General features: G+C 31.4%; 1 pseudogene; it reads right to left on the reverse strand.

The window, feature by feature from the left end:
* Window positions 1–203: 203 nt before the first annotated feature.
* Window positions 204–7,245, reverse strand: LOC107828587 (putative transcription factor KAN2; annotated as a pseudogene).
* Window positions 7,246–19,461: the final 12,216 nt, after the last annotated feature.

Consider the following 19,461-nt stretch of genomic DNA (forward strand, 5'->3'; position numbering starts at 1 on the left):
CAAGATTTTAAAAGAAGAAAAACTCATTCGTCACTTGTTATCCAAATTTACCTTTATTGTTTCAAGTTTATCAGTGAAGTGTTAATTAAGTGAGATATTTAAGCAGAGATAACAATAATTTAAACACATGCTTATGCTAAAGACCATTACATATCTTTTTTTAAGAAATGTGCGAAAACCTTTAAAAGACAGATAATATAAGAAAGAGATATTATATTTCTTGCTAAAGGTAAATGATCATACAATTGTAACAAGGGAAAGAGATTTACTTCTTCCTCTCTCAACTCTCTCTCTATATAGTAACTAATCTCTTACTACTATAACAATACTAAAATCAATTAGATTTCAAATATGCTTTCTTCGTTTTTCCTCTTTTGCAGGGAAAGAAAGGAACAATGTAAAATACTGTTTGATTTGGAGGTCACAAGAATATTATAATAGGAATAATTACATGCACTTTTACTTTTCCCTTCTTTTTTTCTTTCTCTTTTTGTCGTTCTTTAGCTCACTTTTGCCTTTCCTTTCTTTCCCTTTTCTTTTTATTTTTATCTCAGTGGGAACCTGATTCTCTCTTCTTTTTTCTTTTTTCTTTTTTTTTTTGGTTCTTTTTACTACTCTCACTAGTCAAAATCAAAAAGTATATAATGATTTCAAAATGAGTAGTACTTTTGCTTTCTTTTTTAGTACTATGAAATATTAGGCCTTATTCCCAAAGTGAACTCCAAATTAGGCTTCTCTGGACTTGCTTCTGTTATAGTTGATGAGCTCACTTCTGCTGATATTCCCTCATAGCTTAAGCATTTTGCTTCAATATTATCTTTCTGCTGTATAATTGTTTTTTTTCAAATAAGAAAAAAATGAATTAGTACTAAGGAAGTATAATAATAATAAGTAGAAACAAGAGAAGTGTGTGTAAATAAAGGAATCAAAAGGACAGATTTATATTTGAGGAATATATGTAACAATGATGAAGCCTGCTTCCCTCTTACTGATACACTGCATGTGTGTATGTACTTCTATCTAAGAATTAAAATATTTTTTTAGGATAACAGCGTGTTCGGGTCAGTTTGCGCCTACCTCGACTTATTTTATGGGACGTCTGTTAACTTTCACTAATAACTCTGTTCACCAATACTAGCTTGGACAGATTAGAAGAATATTATATCCTATATATCCATGCATTAGAAGCATAATATGCATTTATAGTTTGATAAGCTTGATCTTTTCCACAAAATCAACAAGTTCATCAAAAGAAAAATAAGGAAAGAAAGAATTTTGACTATTAATTCCAGAATTTAAGTTTTATATATTGACGGAAACTGTAAAAATTATTTTAACATTATTAGTTTAACATGTGATACCAAGTCAATTACTAGTTTTACCGAGTCATCCACTAATGCTTATCATAGACAATTTAGTACTAGTACTTACCTTTATAAGATTGTGTAAATATTTTTTGTATATTATTCAATGCATAGAACTTAAAGTTTTCTAAGTTTAATTTTGATATATTGACAGTGTACAGTTTGCAAACTAGAATAATAATAATAATAATAATAATAATAACAGTACCTCTAGAGAAGGTATGTTTCCTGGATAATCTCCTTGTTTGCCATGCAACTGCCAACTTTCCCTGCTATATAACACAAATATTGCCAATTTTCAAAAGAATATTTTTTCATCAGTGGAGGCCATGCATGCAAAAGAAAGAAAAAGTGAGACTGAGAAACAGAAAGCTATCTTTTTGTATGTCTTATTTATAGCTTCATTTTATCTTTTTCTACTCTTTTCATCTTCTTATTATTTCCCCTTTTGCTAAAACAAAAATAAAATAATACACCCATGTGAAGAAAATTAAATTTCTACTCCTATATGGCCATAGGCCCTTTGCCATTGACACAAAAAAAAATAAAGGCCGATACAAAGTATTTCCTGTTCACATAAAATATTTTGCATTTGCACAAGGTCCGTGGAAGAATCATATCCTAAAGAGGTGTGATGTAGACATCCTACCCTAATACAAGCATTAGTACTTGCTTTCATGGCTCAAATCCGTGACGTATAGGTTATACGGAGACAACTTTATCAAAACAATTAAACAATTTTAATAATTTACATACAGAATTAGCTTTGACGCTAAGTTTCCTAGTAAAGGGTCTTCTTTCAAATGCTTTATCCGAGCCCACATTATCCATAGGAAAGTTATATATGCGTATCTTTTTAGGTTGATTTTTGTCATTTTGGTACCTTTCTACAGATTTAAGTTGTATACACACAGCATATATAAAGATTGTTAAACTGCCAATGCAAATTATCTGATACGTAGTAGTAACATGTTATATTTATTTTGTTTTCCAGGTTACGTTACTGATACAACTTTTGAATATGTTTGGCATAGGAAATTCACTTCTTAGGCCAATAATTGTTAACAAACTACAAATTTTCAATCTTTCTAAAACTTGAACACAAGCATTTAATTTTCACATTTTTAGTCTTTTTTTTTTTTTTTTGCAGAAATATCTAAAAAGGGAACATAGGAGTTTGTAATTCATCTTTTTTTCCCTCTGTGGTTCCAACAGATTTTTGGAGGTGTAAAAGTGATTTTGTTTTAACTGGACACGTGTAGGTTGTTCTTAATTTTCTCTCGTTATTACAACGATAACAGCAGCAACAACAATTAAGCCTCACTTTTAAGTTAGTCAGGGCGGTCTATATGAATTTTCACTAGCCATTTCACATTTGTTATTCTTTTTTAAAGCTATCCTCTCATTAGTTCTAGGGGGTTTCAAGCATAAATAGACTTCGAAAAGAAAAATGGAAAAGAAATGCCACGAGTATATAACAACTACTACGTCTTAATCAGGAATGTACGAGTATATATACAAACAACAACAACATATATACCAGTATATTTCTAACATGTGGGGTTTGGGGAGGGTAGTCTGTACGCAGACCTTACCTCTACCTAGTGAAGGTAGAGAGGTTATTTCCAATAGACCATCGGCTTAGAAAGAGTGAGAAGAGGAAAAAGACGAGGGGGAAAAATAAAAAAAAAAATTAAAAAAAAATAAAAAATAAAAATAGTTACGCTAAGACTCCCTTCACACGAGTATATATATCTATAATAATTAATTAAGTTGCATAGAGAAATGTTTACCTTGAAGAGTTACTCCAAAGACCACGATAATTATCTTTCTCTTCTAATAATTCAGACTTTCCTGAGTTTTGAATGCCAAGCACTAATTCCTCTGAATTATTATCCCCAGATGATCCATTATCAAACACCTCCGATTGGCCTAAAAACGTTCAAACGTAAAGAAAAAAAAGGACGACATATCAATTTTGCTTTACATACAAAAAATATTACTTAAGAAGTATATGAAATGAGTTTCTACAGCAATATAATCTCAAACTAATACTACAATAATAATCAGGTTCGCAATAAAAAATTTGTAGGTATTTAGTGAATATCTTAATTTATATATAGAATCAAGAAAAAACTATCGTATTCACGTGAACTTGTAACCAACACTCTAAATCCGCGCTGCTAGCTAGTACTCATACTTTATAGTAAAATTTATTCTTAAAAATACCTTGTGAACAATTAGTCATAACGAAATTAAAAAACAATCAATACTCATGTTACTCGGATTTTTCAAAAATATAGTCGGATCGTATTGGTTTCTCCAAAAAAGTATTATTTTTGGAGAATTTGATACGTATGCGGCAATATTTTTTGGAGTCCGTGCTACGTAGCTTGCTAGTACTCATGTTTTATAGTAATATTATTCTTAAAAACACCCTATAATGAACAACCAGTCTCAACGAAATAAATTATATATCAGTCATACACAAATTAGACTGTATTTTGCACCTGAAGAAGCTGCTACTGCTGCTGCTTTATCAGTTGTCTTCACCGTCCGTTACATCTGCAAATATATAAACCATCACCGTCGGATAGTATTTAACTTTTATGTACTGATAATAAAATAGAACTCTTACACTATCATATATCATTTAAATCATCACATAGTGAAAATTCCCTTTTGTTGGTTTTTTACAATTCCCAAAATCTCCTATATGTTAAAGTACAATGATATTGCGAATGTAAATTATGTAAGTTAAAATCTTAAAATATAAACACTCTTTTCTTTTATTTTGTAAAGTAACGCCAAAAATCATATACTTATCATAGAGGAGATTTTGGGAATTGTAAAAAACCAACAAAAGGGAATTTTCACTATGTGATGATAGCTGTTTGTACTTTCTTATTATTAGCCATATCTTTCCTTCAGTAAAAGATCCAGAGGAGAATAGTACATTTATAAGTGGTCCTAAATGCTGATTACTACAGTGAAAGTAAAAATAAGGATTTAAGTTATATATTATGATGTTGATAGTGTAATTGTTTTAATTATAATGTTATTAGTGTAGTAATATTTTATTGTAACAAGTATTTGTTAGATCTTCTACGTTACCAAAAATTGACTTATGCTGTGGAATTATATTATTGTAGATCAATTTAACCTAAAAAGATCATACTGTACCGATGTACATAATTCAATTATAAAAATAATGTGTCTAAATTTGTCTTATAAGCTCCCACCTCCACAAGCTGATGTAGCCTTTTGGTTATTGATTCATATATTTTCGACATGATAAAGTACAACCCGATATACTAAGCTCCCATTATACGCGGGGTTCTGAGAAGGACCGGATTACAAGAGTCTATCGTACGCAATCTTACCATATATCTATATTTTCGACATGATATAGATATATATAGATATAAAAATTTATTAAAATTACAATAATTATTATAATTAAACTTATTCAATGTCAAAAATTTTAGAGGTCGAACCCGTCAAATATCAATCCTGAGTGCACACCTCCCTCCCCCACCCCCAACACCCCCCAACCCCCAAAAAAGGCATAATGACTCTTCTCCATTCCCTGAGACTTTTGCAGTTTAAGATAATCTTTAAACTGATGTGTCTGATGTTATTATTGATGAATCATTATAAATGGGACTTTCTCCATCCACTCCCCCCCCCCTGCCCACACACACACCCCGCCAAAAATCTCTCCTTTTATTGAACTGAGTTTTTCTTCTTTTTTCTTTTCTTTTTCTTACTAGAACTCGTACTGCTACTACATCAGTCTATGGTTCGTTCTCCCAGGCGAAAAAAAGCTGCAAAAATAGGGTTGCAGATTGCAGAACCATCAGATCTACTAAGTAGAAAAAGAAGTTCTGAGAATTTTGATAGAGAAAAAAAAAACTAAAAACAAAATGTATTAAAAAGAGTCATTGGAATTTGAAATGTCTGTGGAAATAAACATCTTTCTGATGATGTAGGCTATTGTCCAAAGTAGTAAAGAAAACCATAGCCTTTTGTTAAGACTCCAAAAAGATAATTTTACTCAAACACATTACTATTGAAATTCGAAAACATTGCCTTTTGTCAAAACTCCAAAAACACATTATTTGGACATCAAAATGAAGAGAGACCCTTAGGCGTCGCTGAGTTGGTTGAGCAGGGAACTTCCCAAACGGGAGTTCTGATCTAAAGTTCGAAATCTACTTGAATTTGAGTCTATCGCACGGAACTTGCCTAATACGATTTACTCTCCTGTGTAATTTGCCGGCTGCAGCACAAGAGCGGGATTTACCCAGTGCGATCCGAAGGAAAGCGGCTACGGATTCTCTTGTTAACCAAAAACAAATGAAGAGAGAGAATGAATGAGAGGACTTTGTACAAGAATTTACCTGTAAATGGGATTTAACATGTGCCAAGGTGAGATCTTTCACGTCCATAAGCTCAAGAACTGACTTGGGTGTTGCTCCTACATTCCCAAAAAACAAAAACAAAAATGAAATTTAGTTAATTAAGCTCATAATACTAGCTTTTCTCAGAAAATCTAACTACTACACACTACCAATAACCGTCCATAAAGACTGGGATCAATAATCTGAATAATAAGATAAAAAATTTACCATAATATTTAAAATAAACAGATAACGCCAAAGATTTAAGCACTATTATATATAAGTTAAATTATTTTTTCGGTGAGTTTAACTTTTTTACACCGATATTAAAATCTGAAAAATAATTTATACAATCAAATCACTTATATAGCATTCCATAAAAATTGGGATAAGTAATGTAACCTGAAAAATAAAACAGATTACTCAGTACAACAGGTTAAAATACACAAACCATATCAAACACCGTGTATATAAGCTAAATCCATTCTCAATAATAGTGAATTAAAGATTAAATAAAACACTAAGTAGAAAAAAACCTACTTTCATGTCCACCCAAAAGCTCAACAGCATGAATAAAACGAGCATGAAGAGTACTAGTCCACCTCATTCTCGGAGCTCTCATACTTCTTTTAGCTGGAAATCTTGACATAAATCTTGATCTAATTAGCCCATTTTGATGATAATGACGGGATTGAAAATGGCTATGGCTATTTGATGAAGAGATTGTATGATTATAATTGAAAGAACTAACAGAAGATGGTATAGGTAATGTAGTTGTAGTATTAGCATTATCATATGGGAAAAAAGGGTTTTGATTATAAACTGGAACTCCTCTTATAGGGTTTAGTACTTGATTTTGATGTAAAGAGTGGATGATATTTGTGTTAGTGTTTTGGAGATGATGGAAATATTGGCTAGAGTTAGGTCTTGGATTAATATTGGATGATAAAGATAGCTCAAAACAAGAAGAATTGTTATTATTATTATTATTATTGGATGAGTTTCTTGATTCCAAAGCTCTTTTCCAAAAACCTAAATCCATTTCTTGATTTTCATTGGTACTATTACTTGTACTTCTCTTCCAAGATGATGATGATGAGGGTTTGTTGTTTGGAGGGCTAATTTGTAGGGATAAGTCCGGTTGCGCTGGGAATAACTCCATCTTTTTTCAAGAAATAAGCACATACAGAATTAGTAACCAGAAAAATAAGACAGATTACGAATAACTCATGATCTTTCTCCCTTTTCAACCTTTCTTGTTGTTGTTTCTTGTGTTTGTAAGTAGGTTATAACAAGGACTATTTATCAATAGTATATATGAGTAGTGTAAAGATAACTAGAGAGAAAATTTGGGATTTTCTTGAAATGGGGTTTGATGATGATCAATTGAAGGAGAGTGAGTAGTTGTTGGGATTTGAGATTGAGAGAGAAAGGAGAGAAAAAAGGGGAGGAGGAAATGACAAGGTGTATGAAGTGAATGGTTGTTTCTTTTGTGTGAAGTATATTTGAGAAAATGACACTTGAGGGGCTGTTTTGGAGGGGGGGCGGGGTAGGAGGGGTAGTTTGCGTGGGGGGGGGGGGGATTCTTCTGTGGACAAGGGGTAAGATGAAAAGGAAGAAAAAAGATGAGGAGAAAAAGAAAAAGTAAAATGAGTTTTGGGACTTTGTTTCCTTTTTACTCTTTTTTCCTTTTTTACTTTTTTGGTTTTTAACCTTAGCATTCTTTTGGGAAAGAAAAGGAATATTTTTGTGCAAGCTTTTATGTGTGCATTTGTCCCTCAATTATTCATATTTACCTTTTTAATAAAAGTTAGCTAGTATTTATAACTTTAGGAGTTTAAGTCAGTGCACCAATAATTTACAACTTATTTTTACACTATCAGGTAAAATTATATATATAACCACACGGTAACTAAATATAATTATTGTAATTCGGTAACCTAAAAAATATATTAAATAACCTGTAATAACTGAAAGAATTGATAGTATAAAAAGTATCCATAGTGTCATTGAATATAAGTTAAATCTTTATTTTATAATTAGAAACCAATGGTTGTTGAAGCGCCTGTATCAAGTTAATGTACATGAAAGTAATGATTAGACACAATTTTCCAAGTATTAATGACTGCTAAATCACCTAATTATAACAATTCTTCCTCATTCTGATAAACCCTAAAATAGAATATTTATTTCACTGTTTCTACGCTATCTGTTCTCTTTCCAATAAAGCTCAGAACATTTGGGACATAATAGTTAAAATGTTTCATCAGAAGCTTGAACATATAGGAAAGTTAAACTTCAAAAGGGAAAAAAACCTTCACTTTTAATCCCATTCTGTGTGTTTGGCATGACGGAAAATATTTCATAAAAAATATTCTCTGAAAAATATTTTTAGTAGAAACTTTATCTCACTATTCAACATTCTTTAAAATTTAGAAAATATTTCAACTAGACAAAAAACATAAGCCAAGAAAGTCGTTTTTCCCATTTTAACAGAAAAGATTTTTGGTACTTTGGTTGCCAAAAAGTAACTTATTTTCTCGAACGCATATGTTTTCCTTCATACCCACACAACCTTAGTTTGTAAATTGGTAACTTGTTTTAAACCTATTTTACTCGTAAAGTATTTGGCTAACTACTACTACTACATATAAGTATGCAGATACAGAATAGGATAAAGAAGAAACGATATTATGCTTCAAAAACTTGCCAAAAAGAGTTACAACAATCTTACAATTTCGAGAGGGAGACACATCAACTTATCTTTAGCAATCTTAAACCTTGTTTTTAAATGCAAAATATCCCATTTTAATTGGAATAACACGTTATTGTGACAAACCAAAAATGGTGTAAACTTGATTATTCCTGAAATATATACCAAATATTTCAGCTAGAATCTAATCCCCCCCCCCTCCCCCCTCCTTCCCCTCAACATAACATTGGTGTTCGATCGCGGTAAGTTTTTACTCACCTTGACTATTTTATTATGTATATGTTATCTCCTACTAACAAAAGTACCGGGTAATATATACTGACCACCAACAATGGTAGAGACATGATTTTTATCGAAGGGATTCAAAAAAAAGCAAACACGTGAAAAAGCCAAAGAAATTTAATTTTTAATATATATATAGCTTTTAACTTTATATACATAATGCAGTTTTCTAGCAAAGAAGGTTCGGATGAACCCTTTCTGCTCCCCTAGCTCCGTCCCTAACCACCAATAATTATGCAAATAAAAATGAATCACATAGTATTTTGTCTTTGTTGAAATTTAAATCTTAATTTTCCATAATTATCATCCAATTATTCATCCACATTGAAAATCTATTTCACTTCTTATTTTTGAAGTCAACTACTAGTTTAATCTGTTTACAATAACTCATTGTTATATTAATTAAGTGCAACTAATAATTGTAGTAGTATTTGTTACCGTTTCTTTTCAACTTGAGAAGGAAATATCGATGTTTAAAACCAAAGCAATTGAAATGTAAGTATTCTTTAAGCAATAGATTTGAAGTAAAAAAACAAAAAGCAAAACTTTTACTACCCTTTGTCATCTTCAGAAAGATAAAGAATAAACGTAAACGTAACTAGAGTTATAATTATTGCAATGACTATTTATTTGGTGCTTCACTAATGGTCCATTATATTTACTAGATATAAATGACTGGTCCTATAACTATTCAATTTATATGGAGAAAACGTAAGTCCGAATCAATCGTTTTCTCCCAATAAGCATGTTAAATTAATTCTATTAACCAATTGGAAAAAAGAAGAATAAACTTGAGAAATTAAAAGAATAGATATAAAATTGCCTAATAATGGATAAAAGAGAAGAAACCAATCTTAATTAAGTGATGTCAAAAAGGCGGATTCAGGACATGTATTGTGGGTTAATTTAACTGCGATAAACGATGTATGAATGTGCAAAAAACATTCAAAATTTAAATATAATACGGTCACGTTCGTTCTTAATCAATTGACTTTAGATCTTAAATTTGCGCCTCTTTTTTTGGGTCATATAACATTTCCAAGTCGACAGAATGTAAAATAGGTAATTGTCCCTCTTAATATCATCCCCTTGTTTCGCTAGTTGCATAATTAAAATCTAACTTTTTCACATACTGTTCTCCTCAATGTCAATTTTATGCATCTATTAAAGAAAATGGTACATGGAGTAGATAAATTCTTTTTTTAAGAATAATTATAAGGAAAATATTCTTAAATTAAAAAATTTATATTTAAAATTAGTCTTAAATGCAGTGAACCCTCTTTGTGGATAGACTTAGGTCCTCCCTCCTGAGATGAAACGTATTTAATCACGGGACATTTATATAAAATCAAGCAATTTAATCTTAAAAGAACTAAAATATTGTAAAGAGTTTGTCGGTTGTCCCTTTTTGTTTTAATTGTTTAGGAGTAAATTTTATGGGTGATCATTCAACTTTGTGTTCATTACGCAAAAGTCATTTTTCTTATTTTTGTTACGTAAAAATCATTCAAACTTTGTGTTCATTACCTAAAAATTATTTTTCTTTCTTTTGTTACACAAAAATCATTGTACTTTGTTCTATTTATCACAAAAGTACTTTGGCCAGATTTTATAATACTTTTACTTGAAAAGTCTATTATGCCCTTAACATTATAAATCTTCTCATTTATGTCTTCTATATTATATACTATATAATATATTTTTACCTAGGTATTTTCTTATAATTAAAATAACTTTAAATTATTTTATTTATTATTTTTATAATATATTCATGTATTTAATTTTTTTTCGTGGCACTCACTTTGTTTAATCGTATTTAAACATGAACATATTTTAAATATAAAAATAATAAAACAATATTTATTTTTTAATATTTATTTGAAATAATAACAAACAAATTTGTTTAACTAATGATAGTTTTTTTTATAGTCAATAAAGATTTTTAAAAAAATCAAAGATATTTGTGTTTAATATTAAGGTTTTTAAAGCTTTATCTGTTAATATTATTTATTTGAAAGTATTAATCTGATGTGTCATTGTGCTAAATGTGGGTATTTTATTTATTGGATTAATGAGTATGGCTTGGCTAATAAATCAGTAAGCTTTGATTTTATAATTTTTGTTAAAAATATTTTATTAAGCTTGGTTAAGAACATGGACTTGAGTTTTGTTCACGGTAATATTACTGACAAATTTAATAATACTACTTATGCATCTTAAAAATTAACGTTAGGAAAAAAATTAAATGTGCAAATATATTATAAAAATAGTAAATAAAATAATATAAAGTTATTTAATTATAAGTATAATACTTGGGTTAAAATATATTATATACCATATAATATAGAAGGTATTACATAAATGGGATGATTTATAATGTCAATGGCATAATAGACTTTTCAGGTGAATGATTTATAAAATCTGGTCAACATGATCATTGTGATAACTAGAGCATAGTAAAATGATTTTTGTGTAACAAAAGAAAGAAACATGACTTTTGGGTAATGAACATAAAGTTGAGTGATTTTTACGTAACAAAAGAAAGAAAAGTGACTTTTGGGTAACGAATACAAAGTTAAATGACCACCCATGAAATTTATTCATTCTTTAATAAATGATCTTCCTTTTTTTCTTTTTTTAATTTCTCTTGCAATTGATGGACCTTTATACCATGGTCTAAAGATTTTCTTTTAAGCAAACTAAAATTCTTATGGGAAAACATTCACTTTAGTCTAAAATTTTGTTAGTTATGGCAAACGTGAGACTACAATCTAATATTTTGTGTATAAGCTTAAATTTTGTATGAACAAAATTAAAATAGGGATAAAATCTTAATATTGGCCTAAAAATAGGACATTTGCGTAAATCAGCCTACCAAATTAAAGTAAGAGTATATCTTTCGCTTAACCACGATTAATTGATAAAAATGACACATCTTGGATTAATTTGTTTGATATAAAGACAGATCACGAATAATTTTTTTCTAGTACACATTTACCCTTAACCCCATTCCTCCCCCGTTCGATAAAAACTTATTTGTGTCGGGTGTTTACATCAAACAAACAGATGTGTGACACATATTTACAAATAAGTATTTTTTTCATCTAACTATAGTAGATTAATGTATAATTTTACCTTATTAAATAACCTAACCATGATAAGTTAATGTGAATTTAGTGTAAAATATAAATTTTACGTGCCCGCCCTTCAAAACCCTCTTTTTTCTCCATCATTTAAAGGACGGTCAAACTCTCAACCAACATCCTTTATTAGGCATCAATATTCAAACCCTCAATGTCCATTTTCAATAGCTAGGCCATGCTATTTGGAATTTTTTACTGCAGTGTCAAAATTGGATTATAAGGAAGTACATAAACGATATTATATAAGAGATAAATTACGAATTCTACAATATTTTAAATAATAAAAAAAAAATCAATAAACAACTAATGTCTAAGGTTAACCTCGTTACAAATTGTCATTAAATAAACTTCTTTTTCTCTCACTCAATGTTCGATGTGTAATGGAGCCTCGACTAATTTGAATTCGCGTAAATCCATGGAATAAATTTTCACATGAGAAATTGCATGTTTTAATTAGCAAAGAGTAGCTCGAGTATTGGCCATTACGTTGTGAGTCAAATATATTTTATTTAATTTAATGCAGAGACAACGTAACATAGGTACATTCTAAACTTTTAATGCAGCTAAGGTTATGGTTTTATAGAGTCTAAGGAAGGGTATTATTTGTCTCTTGCTCATGTTCAAAGGTAGACTAGAATGAAATAATTTATTTAATACACAATGCTTTTGCGTGGAAAATTTTAATTACAAAGTGATCAAATCCAACCCAGAATATTATTATATGTCTAAAACAGAAGACACGAAAAACAAAGGTTCTAAAAGACTTTCTATTTCAAGGAAAATTATTGATTTAAATTTCAACTTTTTAAAATCCCCGGAGAAAAAGAAATCCTATGAGTTTATGCTATATATATATTGAGAGTATAAAATCTTTTATAATGTCAATGCAATTTAACTGAGTATATAATAGGTTATTACTTTATTTTTTATGTTTATCATAGTAGGTTTGCTACGAAGTATTACTAATTAATTAATTATATATCAATTTAACCTGATAGTTTAAAAATATTTATATAGAATTAATGCAGAAAACTTAAACTCTTTTTTACATAGCAAAATGTTGATTGTAATTACAAGTTGGATTTCCTAGAGTTCCCGACAGCATTGGAAGCAACGTAAAGACACAGATTAAGAAAATTTATAAATTAACCTAAGATCAATCTTTAATTAATTTTTTTGATTCAAAATTAAATATTTAACTTAATATCGTGGAACCGATCAATGCGGGAAAATAGAATATTAGAAGACTGACAACATTGGTTTCTGCAGCAAATGGAATTGATCTCAATTAGAAATCAGTAGCAGCAAGCAACGGAATTCTAAGTATTAACACAAGTGTTATCCTACCATTTATGTTTGTTTATGTGAGATTATTTTTTTTTTTTTTGATATTTTGTACTTTTTTTATATATATAGTGGATTGCTCATCTTCGTATGTAGACGTAAGTCAATTGATTGAACCGTGTTAAATGTTTGTGTCTCTTTTAATATATTTCTCTATTGATGTCTGATTTATCATCATTGAACGATTTATCATCGTTGAACGTATGCTTTGTTAGCTTTCGTATGATAACTGATTATTTAAATTCTAACGATAACATAAGTTAATTATGAGTAAGTAATATATTGAGATAAAAATAACACATCAATTAATCATAATTTAATGATTATAAACATGTATGTAAAAGATAGATTGATTTAGTGTAAATACTGATTATAAGTGAGTTTTTTTTTTCAATCTAGTTTACTAGCTATATGGTTCAAGGTAAGAAAATCACCGAAGGTTATGATAGAGTAGTATTTTTTTATTCTTAAGCAGATGTCCTGGTTTAGACATCAAGGATAAGGAGTGGCTTTTGTTAGTGGATGCTTATGGGACTTTTCGTCGCAAATTTAAATTTAATCGAACCTCAATATGCGTATAAAACATCGGGTGAAAAAAGAGAGTGGGATTAATGTCTTCGATATTGAGAATTAGAATCATATATTCCAAATTTTAAGGGGTTTCTAAAAGGAAGAAGAAATGTAGCTTGGAAGCATTCAAGCTTGTCTGTAATCAAGAATTCTTTTAATTATTTTTAATGCTAATTAATTCTCAGCTTCCCAATAAATTTGGCTATAGATTATGGTAGAGACACAAGAAGGAATCTTATATTAATACCGTTATTGTTTCAATGTACAAGCAATTATATCATATTCTAAATGTGATTATTTTACAATGAGATCCGTTTATTCCTCACAAAATTAGACAAAAAATGACATAAAAATTCAGTTTTAGACTATACGATAACTATGTACTCAAACACAAGTGACGTTTGAAAGAAGTATTTTCACATAGTCTTATATTCTTTTATAACGATAAAATTATTTTTGTGTGACCTATAGGTTACGGGTTCAAGTTGTGGAATGAGCCACTGATGCTTGTATCAGGGTAGGTTGCCTACATCACACCCCTAAGGGTGTGGTCCTTTTTCGAACCCTTCGTGAACGCGAGATACTCCGTGGCGGACTGCCCTTTTCTTTTGTCTAGACTAGCTAGTCTACACACATCCTGACCATTTCGTTGAGTATTTTCTTCCTCGCACTCACACGTGTCAACTGACCCATCATCAAGGCTTGAGTAGATGTAAAAAATCACCTAATATTTGCTCTCGATTGTGATTTGAACACTAATCTTCAATAATTTTTGTGGACTTTATTGATCACCAGATCACACCCGGAAGTACTATATACATAATTTGATTTTGGATATTTCTTTATAATAGTATAGTTTATGAGTTTTTCGAATAACGCTGACAAGACCCATATATGGTGCAAATGTCTTGTGAATTGAAGATCTCTTGAACTCATTCTATTATTGAAAATTAAATTCATAAGGAGGATCTGTTTGTGAGTTGAGGTCACGTGATAGTGTTAATGAAACAAATAACGTTAATATAAAGACTGGAATATTTTGTGGAAAAGGGGGTGGGATGTTAGTGTAGTTAATTAACCAAAAATGTAAATCACAAGTAAAGAAGAAAAAATAATAACTAAAATATTCGACATATATAATGATGGAAGATAACAAATACGTAATTAAATTAGTCAAAATATACGCAAGCTAATTCGAATTGTGGTTGCGGATTCGAGCCGTGGAGCTACGTAAATACTAATGCTTACATTATGGTAAGTTATCTACATCACACCCTTTAGGATGCGACCTTTTTTCAAATTCTGTGTGGATGCGGGACGCTTTGTACATCGCAATGTCGTACAAGTTGATTCAGACCACACCATTTAAAAAAAATATGAATTTACCGACACAAAAATTAGATGTCACTATCTCTAGCTGACAAGGTTTGTAATTGATAAGTGAACAAATGGGTTAACATGTTCATTCACTAGCCAACCTTTGAGCCACAAAATGGCAGTGAATTTAAACATATATGGACCCAATTTCAAGAATTAATAGTAATTTTGATTGATGTCTTAATGAAATGTCATTCTTTCTCTTTCCTTCTTTCATTTTCATTCATTCACTCATAATATAACAAGGAGTTGTCATAGAATATTGTGTAACGAAAAGAGACATAAATTATATTGTGATGCATGCACCGCTCAAATAGTCTGAAGATTTAGTGATGAATGTGTGCAAAGTTATCCGATATTCATACTCGTGGACGTTAGTTGGTACTTCATAAAATTAGTTCAGTGGACGTAAACGTAAAATAATATGAGTGAACATTAGTAGTACTTCATGAAATTAGTCGAGTTTCGCGCGAGTTAGTCCGGATATACCACAATTATCAATAAAACCATTGTTTCTTAAAAACATATACTCAAAACTTAATATTTATATTACTTTTCGAGATTTTTTAACATATATATCAAGTTTAAGTTGAAAATGGTAGGTTTAATTGAAGCCATCCTCTACTGCTTGTTAGAATTATGCATAACAGGTTCATAAAACAATGTGAAACTCAAAATAACTTACAGTCACTAGAACTGACAATACAATAGTGTAAAGATCTCGCCAGTCGTTTTGAGAGTTGTAGCCCCATTCCCCTATTTACTGCACAATTTATGCTTTACAGTTATTATGTGACTTGTCGGAGTGATTAGTTTGGGTCGATGAGGTTTTAGGAATGAATTGGAACACTTAGTTCCAAAGTTTAAAGTTTAAGTTGAAATAGTAACCAAATATCGATTTATGTGTAAACGATCCCGGAATAGAGTTTTGATGATTCTAATAGCTCCATATGGAGATTTTGGATTTAAGAGCATGTCCGAAAAATTATTTGGAAGTCCGTAGTGAAATTTAGCTTGAAATGGCTAAAGTTGAAATTTTGGGAAGTTTGACCGGGGAGTTGACTTTTTGATATCGAGGTCGGAATCCAGTTTTGAAAATTTTCATAGCTCCGTTATGTCATTTATGACTTGTATGAAAAATTTGAGGTCAATCGGACTTGATTTGATAGGTTTCGGCATCGAATGTAGAAGTTGGAATTTCTAAGTTTCATTAAGTTTCAATTGGAGCATGATTCGTGGTTTTAGCGTTGTTTGATGTGATTTAAAGTTTTGACTAAGTTCGTATGATGTTTTAGGACTTGTTGGTATATTCGGACGTGGTCCCGAGTACCCCGAGTGTGATCCGGATCGAAATCGGATCAATTTTTGGACTTAGAAAAATTCTGAAATTTGTAGCTTCTGGTGTTATCACACCTGCGGAGGGACTGACTGCAGGTGCGGACTCGCACAAGCGAGTTGTGGCTCGCAGAAGTGGACAAAGGGCTGCCCAGTTGGAGCCGCAGAAGCGGAAAGAGCTCCGCAAAAGAGAAGTCTCTTCTGCGATTGAACCCACCGCAGAAGCGAAGGACGCACAGAAGCGAAAGGCCTAACAGTACTATCACATAGCCTAAGCATGATTTCTAACATGATTCACAGTCAAATTTTATCAACACATAGAGAGCATATAGCTAACAAAAAATTATTCAACTTTACAGTTTTTCGGGACGGACCAAGTCACAATCCCCTTAGTGCACGCCCACACGCCCGTCACCTAGCATATGCGTCACCTCCAAAATAATCACATGATACCAAAATCTGTGGTTTCATACCCTCAGGACCAGATTTAAAACTGTTACTTACCTCAGAGCGTGAAATTCTTTACTCTGCTATGCCTTTGCCTGGCAAATCGGCCTCCGAATACCTCGAATCTAGTCACAAATAGTTTGTTTCAGTCAATAAAATTTATTGGAATTAACTCCATAAGAAAATGCTAATTTTCCATAAAAATCAGAATTTTAGCTCAAAAATTGCCTGTGGGGCCCATGTCTCGGAACTCAACAAAAGTTATAAAATCTGAAAGCCCATTCAACCACGAGTCTAACCATACCAATTTTATTAAAATCCGATCCCAACTCGACCTTCAAATCTTCAATTTAAACTAAGAGGGTTTTCAAACTTTTCCAACTTAATTCACCAATTAAATGATAAAAACAATCATGGATTCGGGTAATTTAACCAATATTGAGCTAAGAACACTTACCCCATCATTTTTCTTGAAAAACTCCCGAAAATCGCCTCCTCCCGAGCTCAAATCCGTCAAAAACTTTTCAGAACTTTAACTCTCTGTCCAGACTTCTCTTTTTCACGAACGCGACCGTAGCTTCGCGAACGCGAAGCTTTACCAGCTTTACCAGCTCAGACCTTCGTGAACGCTACCTCGTGAACGCGTAGAATAAGGACTCGGGGGTCCCCAATAGCCTCACTCCTCTTCGCGAACGCGACACCTCTCACGCGTTCGCGATGCACACACAGACCATACCTTCGTGTTCGCATCCTCCCCTTCGCGGACGCGAAGAACAAAACCTCACACTTAGAAAACACTCTTCGCGAACGCGAGGGCCCACTCGCGAACACGAAAGAAAGAAACAGAAAAATGCACTAATAGATATCAACAATCTCACCAAGGCCAAAAATAATCTGTTAACCATCCAAAACTCACCCGAGTCCCTTGGGACCTCAACCAAATATACCAACAAGTCCTAAAACATCATACAGACTTAGTCGAACACTCAAATCACCTCAAACAACGCTAAAACCATGAATTACACCCCAATTCAAGCCTAATGAACTTTAAAATTTCTAGTTTCTACAAACGACTCCGGAACCTATCAATTCACGTCTAATTGACCTCAAATTTTGCACACAAGTCATAAATGACATAACAGAGGTATTCAAATTTTCAGAATCGAATTCCGACCCCGATATCAAAAAGTCAATCCCCCGGTCAAACTTCCCAAAAAAATTAACTTTCGGCATTTCAAGCCTAATTCCTCTACTGACCTCCAAATAATATTCTCGACACGCTCCTAAGCCCAAAATCACCATACGGAGCTATTGGAATCATCAAAGTTCAAATCCGAGGTCGTTTATACATAGGTCGATATCCGGTCCACTTTTCTAGCTTAAATTTTTAATTATGAGACTAAGTGTCTTATTTCACTCCGAATTCCTTTCGGACCCGAACCCACTAATCCGGTAAGTCATAAAATAACTATAAAGTATAAATTTAGCAGTAAATGGAAGAACGGGGTTATAATACTCAAAACGACCAGCCAGGTCGTTACATATAATTATGTGAATTGCAGATTTATTTATTTCAGATTTCTATTGTTATTTTGCATTGATAGGCTTACCTAGTCTTAGAGACTAGGTGTCATCACGACATCCTTCGGAGGGAATTTGGGGTCATGACAAATAGTTTCAATAAAACTTTCAATTACTCAAATATGATCAATTTTAATTTGCATTGTTATAATGTTTGTCCTTTTTTTGGGTTCTTTACACAAATAGTTGGTCGGATTCACTATTTACTTTTCTTATTCGATAAACATAGATTATACGCTGATTATACACGGTTATACATAAATTATACATGAATTATACATATATTATACATCCACCAGTTGTATTTAGTTTAAGCGGTTGGGTGGACGTCTATTTAGGTCAATTTTTCATTTTTTTCATATTTAGCAAGTAACCACCAAAAAGGGAAAAATCACTGTATGGTACATGGATGGAGTGTCTGACCATTTTATTCATTGTAAGGGGAATATAATTTATTCATTGTTAGAGAAAGTTTATAGTCTCATTACAAAATTACCTCATATGTTTTACAAAAATTCAAGTACATATATACTTTTACGTATATTACTTCAGCTTTATAAATCATTGAGTGACTTTCTGTGTCTTTTTATTTTTCACCCTTCTTGCTAGAAATTGAGGAATATATAGATATCCTTTTTGCTTTTCCCAAATGTTTTTTTTTATAGGAGAGGATCCGTGAATAGTAAGAGAATGGATAGAGATAACATGTAAAGGTGAACTCTTAATTAGCGATTCGGGTTCGAGCCTTAAGAATGAAAATAATAGGAAACGTTTTCCCTTTAAATGATCTTAGGCGTCGCGAAAGAGAAACGTGTATATATTCTTTCAATTGAAAACAAAAATACATCCAAATCCAAGTGCCAGGTACAAAGGATTCATATAAAATGCATGAATAACTTTCA

This window comes from Nicotiana tabacum, chromosome 15 (assembly GCF_000715075.1).
Source record: "Nicotiana tabacum cultivar K326 chromosome 15, ASM71507v2, whole genome shotgun sequence".
NCBI classification, from domain to species: domain Eukaryota; kingdom Viridiplantae; phylum Streptophyta; class Magnoliopsida; order Solanales; family Solanaceae; genus Nicotiana; species Nicotiana tabacum.